At 37.0% G+C, this 12,076-nt stretch overlaps 1 pseudogene; it reads left to right on the forward strand.

Moving 5' to 3' along the window:
* The first annotated feature begins 10,968 nt into the window (after nucleotides 1–10,968).
* LOC141519314 (NADH dehydrogenase [ubiquinone] 1 alpha subcomplex assembly factor 4 pseudogene) lies at nucleotides 10,969–11,517 on the forward strand (annotated as a pseudogene).
* Nucleotides 11,518–12,076: the final 559 nt, after the last annotated feature.

Consider the following 12,076-nt stretch of genomic DNA (forward strand, 5'->3'; position numbering starts at 1 on the left):
TTAAAAAGGTAATATATACAAGTTTCTGAAGCAAAATAAAAAACATTTCTTTCCTTCACTTCCCACCGTGTTTTTGTTTATATTACGTATTTTTTTAGGGAAAAAAAGTGAGGATGAGTGGAGGGTAGATGATATATTATGAAAAGATCAACACTAGTCCTATCCTACACATGAAATATACCAAATTTTGGATTCGTGGAATTAAACTATTAAAGCATTCCCTGAACTTTAAATAGCTATGGAATGACATCTTTGAAAATAAAGTATATCATCTGTGTTGCTATGGAGATAAGGAGAAACTCAAATATGATTTCCTAGAACCCACCAGTACATTATATTTTTTAAACTTGAACTTCTGGAAATATTCAGAAGGAAGTGGGGAGGGGGTAGAAAGATGGTTGCTGGGAAAGAAGAGCCAGAAGGAATTATGTAAGTGAGGTCAATGTCTGTGACTTTATTCTCCATCTTGAAGCTATGAGGGTCAAGTTCCCTAATGTGTGTTACCTTCCTCCATCTTTCTTTTTTATTTTTTTATTTTATTTAAGGCAATGGGGTTAAGTGGCTTGCCCAAGGCCACACAGCTAGGCAATTATTAAGTGTCTGAGGTTGGATTTGAACTCAGGTCTTCCTGACTCCAGGGCTAGTGCTCTATCCACTGCACCATCTAGCTGCCCCTCCTATATCTTTCTTTTACTTTGACCAACTTAGTCTGCTAGTGTTGCTATTCTTGGACCAATGGAAGTATGAACAGAGAAACTTCTGAAAATGGAGAACTAGAGTTGCTGAGCTCCATCTTATTTCTTCCCAAACCTTTACCTTTCTTCCCTTAATTGGAGCAAATCCTATTAACTCTGAAAATTTTCTGGATTTTGCATCTCACTCCTTTCCATGAAGAAGAGGAATTAATAAAAGAAGTCAATAAGCACTGGTTGCTTTCTACCCAAATAAATTGTTTCCCTACCTTTATTTCACTATCCTTTCTTTATTCATCTGTTTCAGTTGTGTCCAACTCTTCATGATTTCATTCAGCATTTTCCTGGCAAAGATCCCAGAATGGTTTGCAAATAAGATACTAGGCAAACAGGGATAAGTCACTTGCCTGAAGTCCTCCTGATTTCAGGTCCAGTACTCTATCCACTGTAACATTTAGCTGCCTCAATCCTTTCTTTGCTCTACTTTTGTATCTCTTGTAGGAAAAAAAAATCTAGCAGCCACTAATTCCTGCTGTGTAATCAGTACTAGCACAGGTAGAGATTGGGTGAAAGCATAAATCTGAGTAGGGAGAAGGCAAAAACAACCCCATTCAGTCTGAGTCCAGAGAAGGATCAGGTAAAAGGACAATCAAGATCAGACAATATATCCATACAGAAGACATAAAAACCATGAAGATGTATTGAGATGGCATACCTAAACCAGAAAAAAATTTCCATAAGCAGGAGAGTTTAGATAAAGATTAATAATATAAATTTAAATGGATTCCTAAAACTAGTAGAGATACTGTATTGAGGCAGAAGTGAGTTAAGTCCTAGGAAAGAGAGAGATCTGTTATCTCTTCTATACTGTCTAGCGTATGGGTCTTCTTTGGATTCTTTTCTTGGTACATGCATGTGGACCTCTGCCTATTAAATGAGTTAGCAAGGCATTTGTTCCCTGATTAAGTGCCATACCAAGAGTTATCCTCATTTACCTTTCTTTTCTTTATGTGTCCAGAGGTAATCTTCACTAAATGCAACATATGGAAGTCCCACCCCCTTGTATTCTTCCACAAAAGAAACATTTCTGATATATGAGGGTTCAAAAATTTTTAAATGAGTAGTAGGGCTAACCTTTGAGAAATTATGACTTGTTCATCTAATTTTTCCCTTTTCTTCCACTCTCATAACCACCATCTTACCCTAGATTCTCAAATTCCATTTATGTGTATGTGTTACACATTGTAAACTCCTTGAAAGCAAGAACCATGACACTGTACCACCACCACCACTCTCAAAATACCCTACAGATAATAGAGCCTCAACAAATCATTGCAATAATAGTTTATTCAAATCATGTGGCCTAATGTCATATTTTGTTTTCTTTACTACTCCTGAGTGCTAGAATGCAAGTTTCTTAAGGGCAGAGATTGTCCTGGTCCTTGTTTGTCCTGTCTAACACATAGTAGGTACCTGTTGGAATTCCACTGAATAAATTGAATTATCTTCTCTCAGTACTACTGCATTACATTCCTAACTGGTTTCTCATCTATAATTTCACATATACACATCAATAATCAATCTTTAATTAATTCTCCTGAATAATATAAATACACAACTCTAATTATACTGATGCTCCCTCTCAGAAAAAATTTAAAGGCTCCTCATTGCTCCCATGATAAAATCTGAACTCCTTTACTTTAGCATTAAAGGACCTCAATAATATGGTACCAACCTGCCTTCCCAGCCTTATTCTTGCCTACTTCTCACCTACACAAATCCTAGGCTTTAAAATAAATTTGGGGGAAAGGGGGAGAGACAGCTAGGAGGCAACTAGGTGCTGCAGTGGATAGAGCAGTGAAGAGGTGAGCCTGAGTTCAAATCTGGACTCGGTCACTTGATCCTCTCACACAAACAAAACAAATTGGACTACTCACTGTTCCCTGAATAAGATCCATGCTCTCTTGCATCTACATCTTAGTTAATGTTCTTCCTCTGCCTGTATATATTTTCCTTAATTATTACTCATAAATATCTTACCTTTCCTTCATGGTTCAATAAATCAGCCTCTTCCATGAAGCATTCCCTGATAATACCCACCAAAAGTAATTCTTCCCACCCTCTCCTGAACTACTATACTACTTGATTTGCCAAATTTATACCAGTCTCTCTAACAGCCCTCTGTTCAGTAGTTATTTGTACCAATGTCTTACTTTCTTTACTAGACTTGAGAATGGACCTGAAATTTCTGTATATTTACATATACTCCAGTCTTGCCAGAAACTTGGTTGGATTTTGAAACTATCATTCAAAAACTAATTCTGTTCAACTATTACAGGAAAAGAAAAGTGAAATTTGATGTTTCATCATTTATTAGCAAAACAGGAAGAAAATTTTAAAGCTATGCACTATAGTTTACTTGGGGCAACGAAGTGACAGAGTAGATGGAGTACCTAACTTAAAGTCAGTAAAACTCACCTTCCTGAGTTCAAACTGGTTTCAGACATTTACTAGCTATATGAAACTGGGCACATCATTTGACCCTGTTTGTCTCAATTTATTCGTCTGTAAAATGAATTAGAGGAGAAAATAGTAAGTCACTTCAGAATCTTTGCCAAGAAAACCCAAATGTAATCACAGAGTCAGATATCACTGAAACAACTGAACAAAAAACAAAATATTTAACTTGTTAATAACCTACATCTTAATATCTTCTGTCATAATTCCTAGACAGAGTAGCAATCATTAGTTATCCCAAACAGAGCACCCCAAGTCACTTGTTTCCCTTCCAGTCTTAAAACTCCCTATCACAGTATATCCAAGCCACTCTTGCACTCAATATTTACCATGTTTCAGGTTATTCCTACACACAGACTAGTAAGTTGTAGAGTTCTCCAGTACAGTGTTCCAAGTTCAGCAATGGAGGGTATCTTTCTCTATTGCTACCATTTTTCTCCTTTTACTTCTATCTCTTCCACCTTTGGCATTGCCACCTGCCTTCTCTGATACCTCCACCTTAGCCAATTAGTCTTTACTGAACTATATCTAAAGCCAACAGGAAATATTCCAGTACTGGCATTCCCTGGGGAAACAACAATCCTAGAATCAGAACCATATCCCAATAGATATATCCACTGTTCCATTGCATCTTTCATATTTCCATTCATGGCACTTATCTGTATATAAATGCCCTGATTGTAGGCTCCCAGCATATCTTATAGAAATCTCTGGAAAATCTACCTATGAGGCTTTAAACTGAGTGTGCATGGATATAGCATGAAGAAACATCTCACTAGGGACAAATACCACTCACACAGGTCTCACGCAGAAGGTTCACCTCGTGAATTTCACCTCATAGCATGACAAAGGTAAACTGATTTGGAGAATACCTTACTCAGATTTATTATACTTTATTATTTATAGGCCTATCTTTCTAATCTTATTTTCTTCTGCGATTACATTGTTAATTTCCTTGTTTATCTGTCAGCAACAAATATTGCTTCTCAATTCACCCAACCCCTCCTCAAACTCTTCCAACTAGGAAGAAAATATATGAGTGTCATCATATTAACCTGAAGCTAAAGGACTACCAATTGATAGGAACCCCCCACCCCTTTCCCTTCTGTACTGCAGGCATGCAAGACATTACTTCCCCAGTAGGAAATTCCCAACAACTGTAAGTAAGACAATCCAGTCCAGCCCCCTTGTTTTAAAGATGAGAAAATTTGTGGCCCAAAGAGTAGACTTGCTCAAGGTCACACAACAAGCAAATGGCAAAGTGAAGATTCAAACACAGCTCTTCTGGATCCAATTCTAATATACTTCCTACTGTACCATATTTTCCCCAAAAATATAGATCCCTAAGTGACATGGAAGAAAGAGGCTATAAGGTTAAAGAGAAAAGTTTCAATATTCAAAAGGAAAAGACTACTATTCCTTCCCCCAAAAAAAATCTGTAGAAAAAAATGTTTGTTACTGCCCTAACAGTTTTACCAGAAACAGAATCATATTTTCATCAATGAACGCATATCCATAGGCAATGCATTAGAATCTGGTAGAGTATGCAGAAAATAAAAGAGTTTCCTTAAAAACACAGCTAAATGTTGGAGGTTGTTGGCAGAAATGGGGAAGAAACTGATCAAAAAAAAAAAAAAAAAGCCCAGGAAAATGTGGAGGAAGACCTAAAGAGACATCTAGTGGCTAAGCAACCAGTTGCATGTCTTGTTTCTCAAAGAGTTAACTAACCCTCAATGCCATGAGTGTCTAACATTCTGAAAAATGACAAACTTGGACAAAGTCTGTTCTGCCTCAGTTTTTTGCCTCTATTGATTATCATAAGAACAGGTGCAGTTTTCTTTCAAGAGAGAGGCAGACAAAAGTCCTTATTTTTTATTTATTTTGTATTTATGTATCTGTGCTTCTTGTCTTTGTCTTCTCCCACTCCCCCCCACCTAGTAGTCTGTAAATTTCTTGAGAGCAGGAACTGTTTCATTTCTGTCTTTCTATTATCAGACCTAGTATAAGACCTGGTAAATTGTACATACTTTTAAAAAACTCACTGAGTTGAATGGATAGAATGAAAGATAGAAACAGAATATCAAAAGTATTCCATCAAGTGGGATCATTGGATCTCCATTTGAATCCTGCCTTGAATATTTCATTGCTATGTGATCATAGCTAACTTATTTAACCTCTCAGAGGCTCAATATCTTCAACTATAAAGTGGAAATAAAGACTCACGACCAATTTTATTAGGGCTATTGTATGAAGTGTTTTTATGTTAATTTTAATCAATTACTTTTTTACTTTAATTACTTTAATTTACTCCTTGACTTTGCTCTAATGGGCTTTTAAACCATTCAAGCATTGCTTCTCAGTGTCCTACCTACTTGGATCACAATCAATCAATAAATATTTATTAAGTACCTGCAATGTACCAGGTACTCTGCTTGACTAGCAAGAAAGAGTCAAAAGACAATCCCTGCCACAAGGAGTTTACATTAGCTTAGTGAGCTTAATGAAAAACTCCCTGCTCTAAACAGGACTATCTCCAAATTCAGGGTTCTCCAACTCCCAAATTAACTTACTCCTGGGAGGGAAGTCAGTGGGCAAAGAGAAGAATTCAGTATTTCAGACCATGAAGGAGACACCTTTTGCTCCTGCACCAAACTTATCACCTTAACTGGGAATATGTCAAACCAATGTGCATTACAAGAACACTTTGTAGTGCTTTCTTCATTAAAATCTAACCCATATCTCTATAGAAGTACCTTTCTTACAACAGCCTGGAACAGGAGGGCTAATTCGGGAGGGTTAGATTTTAAATTATTTCCTTCTATAATGGTATTGAGAAGAGTTGAGATACATGAATGCTGAATTCCTAATTGAAGTTCTTTAAACTATGATTTAGAACATCATTGGCCTCCAGACTTTCTAGTCTTATCATTCTGGTCTTTTCCTTCTCCACTCTATATTTTTCCTTGCACATGGGGACCTAACCCTAAGAACCCTTAAGGCCTGAATGAAGTCTACAGAGGACAGAGAAAAAAAATGAACCTAGAGTTAGGAAACATGTTCAGATCATGGCTTCATCATTTACTTGACATATGATCTTGGGAAAAATTCCTTCTCCTTTCTGGGTCTCAATTTCCCTCTCTTTTTAAGGAAAAAAATTGAGACAGATAAAACATAATTAATATCATTAACATATTAACAAATTAGAGGAGAAAGTAAGAAATTGCTTTTCAGATCTACAGATAGGGGAAGTAAGTGTTCATGACTAAAGCAATAGAAAGGAAAACATAAGATAAAATGAATAATTTTATTATATCAAATCCAAAGGATTTTGCACAAACAAAACCAAGGAAGTTAAAATGAAAAGAAAAACAGGTACCTGAGGAAAAGTCTTTGCATCAGTTTTCTTTGATCAGAGTCTCATTTGTAAGACATTTAAGAAATTGGTTCAAATTCAGAAGAATAAGATCAATTCCCCAAATTAAAATACTCAAAGGAACAGGAAACTCTTAGAGAAAAAAATCCATTTTAAAAAAGATCCAAATCATTAATGATTAAGGATATTTTAATTTCTTAAACACTCATCATATTGGCAAAGGTGGCAAAAAAAGGAAATGACAAATGTTGGAGAAGTATGTTAATTAATCATTAGTGGAAATGTCATTCATTCAGCCATTCTGGAAAATAATTTAGAACTATACCTTAAAAACTCTTAAACGATGCATACTCCTTTGATCAACACTACCAGGTCTATAACTCCAAAAACATCAAGGAAAGATAGAAAAGATTTATGAATAAAAAATATTCATAGCAGTTATTTTTATGGGATCAAAGAAATGAAAACTAAGAAGCTGATCAATTAGGGAATAACTGAACAAATTATGATATGTGGATATAACATAATATTTATAAAAAATGAAAGATGGTGGTTTCTGAGAAACCTGGAAATACTTGCATGAACACAGAATGAAGTAAACAGAGCCAGGAGAACAGTTTATTCATTAATAACATCATAAAGAAAAACAAATGTGATTTTAGAACTCTGAATAGTGCAATGAGGAGCCATAATTCCAAGGAATTCATGATGAAAAACATCTATTCTTTCATATGAGTCATTTCCACCTTTGTATTAAGTCAGTTAAGGATATTTCTTCTCCTAAAGGGATCTTCATTATAGACTTCTATATCTAATTGTGACATGTAAGATAAAACATTTATTAAGCATTATTAAGCTTCTGTCCAAGCACCAACAACACTATCCAAGCAAACAAGACATAATCTCAAGAGACATATCCTAATAGGGGAAGATAGTACATTTGGGGAACTGGTTTTGTCTCATGTTAAAGTAATTTCAGGAACCAAAGAGAAGGAATTTGTGGGTAAAGCAGACTATAACATTGTGTATATACACATATATATGAACTGTTGTTACAATACACTGTTTTTCTAAAATGGGCCTGGGGCATGGGGACCAAAAGGCAACAGAACCAATGGGTTCTGAATCATGTAGAATTAGAAAAAAGTTGGGAGTTGAGGGTTATGACCTAGTGCCAAGAATGAGGGTAGAGGATACCAAGGAAGCAATTAGATAGTTTGAGTGGGTACAAACTAGAGAGGTGCAGACTTAAAACTTAGGTCTACTTGTGCTGTAATTCAAGAAAAATAAAAGAGGTTTTCATATAACAGTATTCTACTACATATAGATAGGACTTTATAATCTTCAGAGGCCTTTTATACTCATTTATGGTACTCATTTTATGCTCATTCCTTTCCTTAATCATATTTTATAATTCAAAAAAGGTAGATAAGACAGATGTTGTTAGCTCCATCTAATAGATGAGTGCACTGAGAAGTTGAAAGACTCAATAAATGTCAGAGCCAGAAATGTAACCCAGGTCTTCCTATTCCTAGTCCTATGCTCTCTCCACTATCACACACAGACTTTCAGATTAAACCTGACTTCAAAGTAATTGGTCTGAGAGAAGTCACATGAGCTGTATGAGACTGAAGGGGAAAAGCTTGTTCAGTAGCAAGGTATTCCAATCAGCCTCCTAAGGGGATAAATCCTTCTGAAGGGCTTCTGGAGAGTGGGAGGGTGGCAGAAGTAAAACTCTAATTGCCTTTCTTTGATGTTCTCAATTAAGAATTCTGAAGAAACCAATCTTTGTGTCTTTTCACAGTTAAAATTCTACATGGAAGAGAAATCTCTCTGTGCCACCACCAAACCAGGCTTTGTGAGGTTTCTAGGCACTAAGTGAGCTTCATCTGAACACAGCAGGCCAAGAAAAAGAGGCTTAGGTTAAAAAAGAGAGATTCAACAACAGCCTTTTTCTCCTAAATCCTGGCAATTTTGTGCTAACTTTTAATCCCCGGAAGAAACATCTGATTTCTTTTTTTCTTCCTGCACAGACACTTTGTTACTCCTCATTCTGTGGCTGCTGGTGGAAACTCTTCTTTTTTATTAATAGCTGTCCAATTCACCTTTCCACCTCTCCGGGGTGATCTGCTTGGTTTTCCATCTTGTGATCCTCATCACTAGTATGTTTTTATTTCTGAGAGTTTATATAAAAATCAATTGTGATGTATAAAAGATTCATAATTTCTGGGTAATTAATCATTTTATTAATCATGTTAGCAAGAATTAATAAAAGGGATCATCATGGAATTCATTCAATGCTTATAATTCCCTAGGAAAAGTGGATGTTCCTGAGTGGAAAAATCAACTCTGGTTGGTTAACAAGTAATGAAGAATGAATAGTATAATGAGAGGAAGACTCATTCTAATGAGAGGTAGGGAAATGTGACTTTGATTATGTCATTTACTTCCAAATTACCCCCCCCATCTTGGGCCATTTGAGTGGGATCTGAACAAGACCAAGGAGAAAATTAATTCAAACTCATTATCAGCAATGCCCTTCAGATACTGTCTTGGCCTAGTAGAGAATGAAGATCTAGGAAGGAAATAAAACCTGAATCTCCCCCAATAATTAGTTATTTAATAATCATTTCTCTCAAATGTAGATATTTATATGTACATATCTGTATAAAATACATGTTCAAATGTAATTTAAATTGTTGATAATCATATTGAAGGCAGCTGGGGACAGGGAAAGAGTACTAGTTTTGGAGTCAGAAAATTTGCCTTCTTCCTTCTTCTTCCTCCTCCTTTTTTCTTTTTTCTTATTTTGAGGGAGAAATGCAACCAGGGTCACACAGTGTCTGAGCCTAGATTTGAAGTCTGGCCTCCTGATTCTAGGATTAGCTCTATCCACTGTTTCACCTAGCTGCCCCCACCCTCTGGTTCTAGTAGATGTGGGCAGCTACGATTTATGATTTCTTGAATTATGGCATCCAGATCTTTTGTTATTGCTGCTGCTGTTGTTTATGATTTTCATCTTTGTATTTGGCCTTTCCTTCTGTTTATTCATACTTCAGTTTCAATTCTAGGTTACAGTTTTGTGTTTGGGTCAAAATCTTCTCTCATGTATTCTCTTATATGATTTGGAAATTCCCTGTTTTTTTTTTTCTTGATGTGATAGTTAAGATCACCCATCTACATTCTGTCTCAGTCTCCTGTTGTCTTTAGGCTTTGGACTTAATCCCTTTTCTGTCTCCTTTTTCCTGCACAATCCCCCACCTAGAATTGATGCTTACTTTTCCTATAGCCCTGAATGGACTCAACAAAATGTGGTTTATTGAATTGGAATCTCTCCTACAAGACTGAAGTACTGACTTGTTCCTTTCTATTATTTTGTCGTCTCCTTCTATGGTTCTGATCTAGGTTGCTTGGATCCTAGTCTACCCAAACATTGATCAGGTCATGTTTTCTGTTGTGATTCGGGTGTGTTATCCCTGAACTCTGGTTTGAGCACTTGCTACCTTGGTGCTAGGCCAAGCATGAGATACCTGAGTGTTGAACTGATCTCATCTCATGCTTTGGTTGATGAGGAAGAAGAAGGGTTGCTATTTTTGATCCTTTATCTTCTCATCCTCTCTAAGAGTTTGCTTCTACAATCATTTTCTATCTCATCTTCAGTTTATCCCTAAGAATTACTCCCTACCTATTGACAATCATGTTAAAAAAAAAACCACACACGCACACATGCACACACACACACACACACACACACACACACACACACATACCTACAGACACACATATTCTTCCATACCTTCAAATACCATACTATAGCTCTCCTTCATTTTTCAAGCAAACTTTTAGAGGGAAAAATAACTACAGTCATTGCTTCTATCTCCTCTCCTCTTACTAATTTTTCATCCATTGGAAATCTGGTCCTTATTCAATGAATGTTAGCAATGATCTCACCAAATCTGATTACCTTTTATCAATCTTCATTATTCCTAATTTTATATTACATTTGAAGGCAGCTAGATGGCATGGAGGATAAAGCACTGACTTTGGAGTCAGGAGGATGGGAGTTCAAATCCAGCCTCAGACTAGCTGTGTGACCTTGAATAAGTCACTTAACCCTGATTACCTCACATTTAGGGCTGTCTCCAGTTGTTCTGAGTAATATCTGGCCACTGGACCCAGATAGCTTTGGAGACGAGAGTGGGTGACTTAGCACAGCAACCCTCACTCAAATCCAATTCATGTGCTTGTCATGGCATCACCTCCCTGATGTCATGGTCTTCTTTAAGAATGAAGGACAGGGGCCCAGCCAGTTAGAACTCCATGTGCCCGGAGTGTTCCATGTGTTGGCGGCTCCGAAACCGGGCCACGATGGTGCGAGAGAGAGACATGGGGGCCAGGTTGACCCGCGCTTTCCGGAACTTCAACCTGGATAATCGTGCCCAGAGGGAGATCAGCAAGGCAAAGCTGTCCATTGCCCCCATGCACCCCACCACCAAGAGCCTGGTCCGAGAAGAAATCAACCGCCACCCAGAATTAGAAGAAATAGTTAAACGAAAAGATGACAAGCTGCTCACATTGTTAAAAAAAAGTCTATGTTAACTCCAAAGATCCTATTCCACATGTGTGGGTGAAAGATGCCAGTTTACCTCACTCAACCGAGCTCAGACTTCTAAAAGGCAATCACTTTTAACCTCATGACTTCCCAGAACATTCCCAAAGGCAAAATTTCTGTGGTGGAAGCTCTCACAATACTTAACAATCATAAACATTCTCCTGCAATATGGACTGCAGAGAAAATAGCCCAGGAATATTATCTGGAACTGAGAGGTGTCAAATCCCTTCTCACATTTTTTTGTTGCTTTTGATGTAAAGATCTTCCCTGCCAATGATGGAAAGAAAGCTATATCATCTAAGTGAAAGAAGCCATCAGAAGCATTTTCCACTCATGTGCTCTTGTCCTATTCTTTGCCTCCTTAATGCATTAAATTACGTTGTCATTTGGCTAAAAAAAAAAAGAATGAAGGACAGGGGCAGCTAGATGGCTAAGTGGATAGAGCACCAGCCCTGGAGTCAGGAGGACCTGAGTTCAAATTTGACCTCAGACACTTAATAACTATCCAGTTGTGTGAACTTAGACAAATCATTTAACCCCTCTGCCTTGCAAAAACAAAGAAAGCAAGAATAAAGGACAAACATAACATATTACATTTGACACTGCTGACCCTCCTCTTTTCCTGGAAACTCTTCCTGCTTTCAGTTTTCATTGTTGTCCATCTATCTATCTGATCATAGCTTTTCAATTTCTTTTGCTTGATCAGTATCTCTCAAATTGTCACTTGTATCCCAAGGTTCTGTCCTAGGCTCTCTTCATTAGCTCCCAAGGTTTCAATTATACTTTCCATGCAAATAACTACCAAATACACACATTCAGCCCTATTTTCTTTCTCCTGAGCTTTATGTCACTAGTTGCACAACAGCCATTTAAACTGTATGA

Source organism: Macrotis lagotis, chromosome 1 (assembly GCF_037893015.1).
Source record: "Macrotis lagotis isolate mMagLag1 chromosome 1, bilby.v1.9.chrom.fasta, whole genome shotgun sequence".
NCBI classification, from domain to species: domain Eukaryota; kingdom Metazoa; phylum Chordata; class Mammalia; order Peramelemorphia; family Peramelidae; genus Macrotis; species Macrotis lagotis.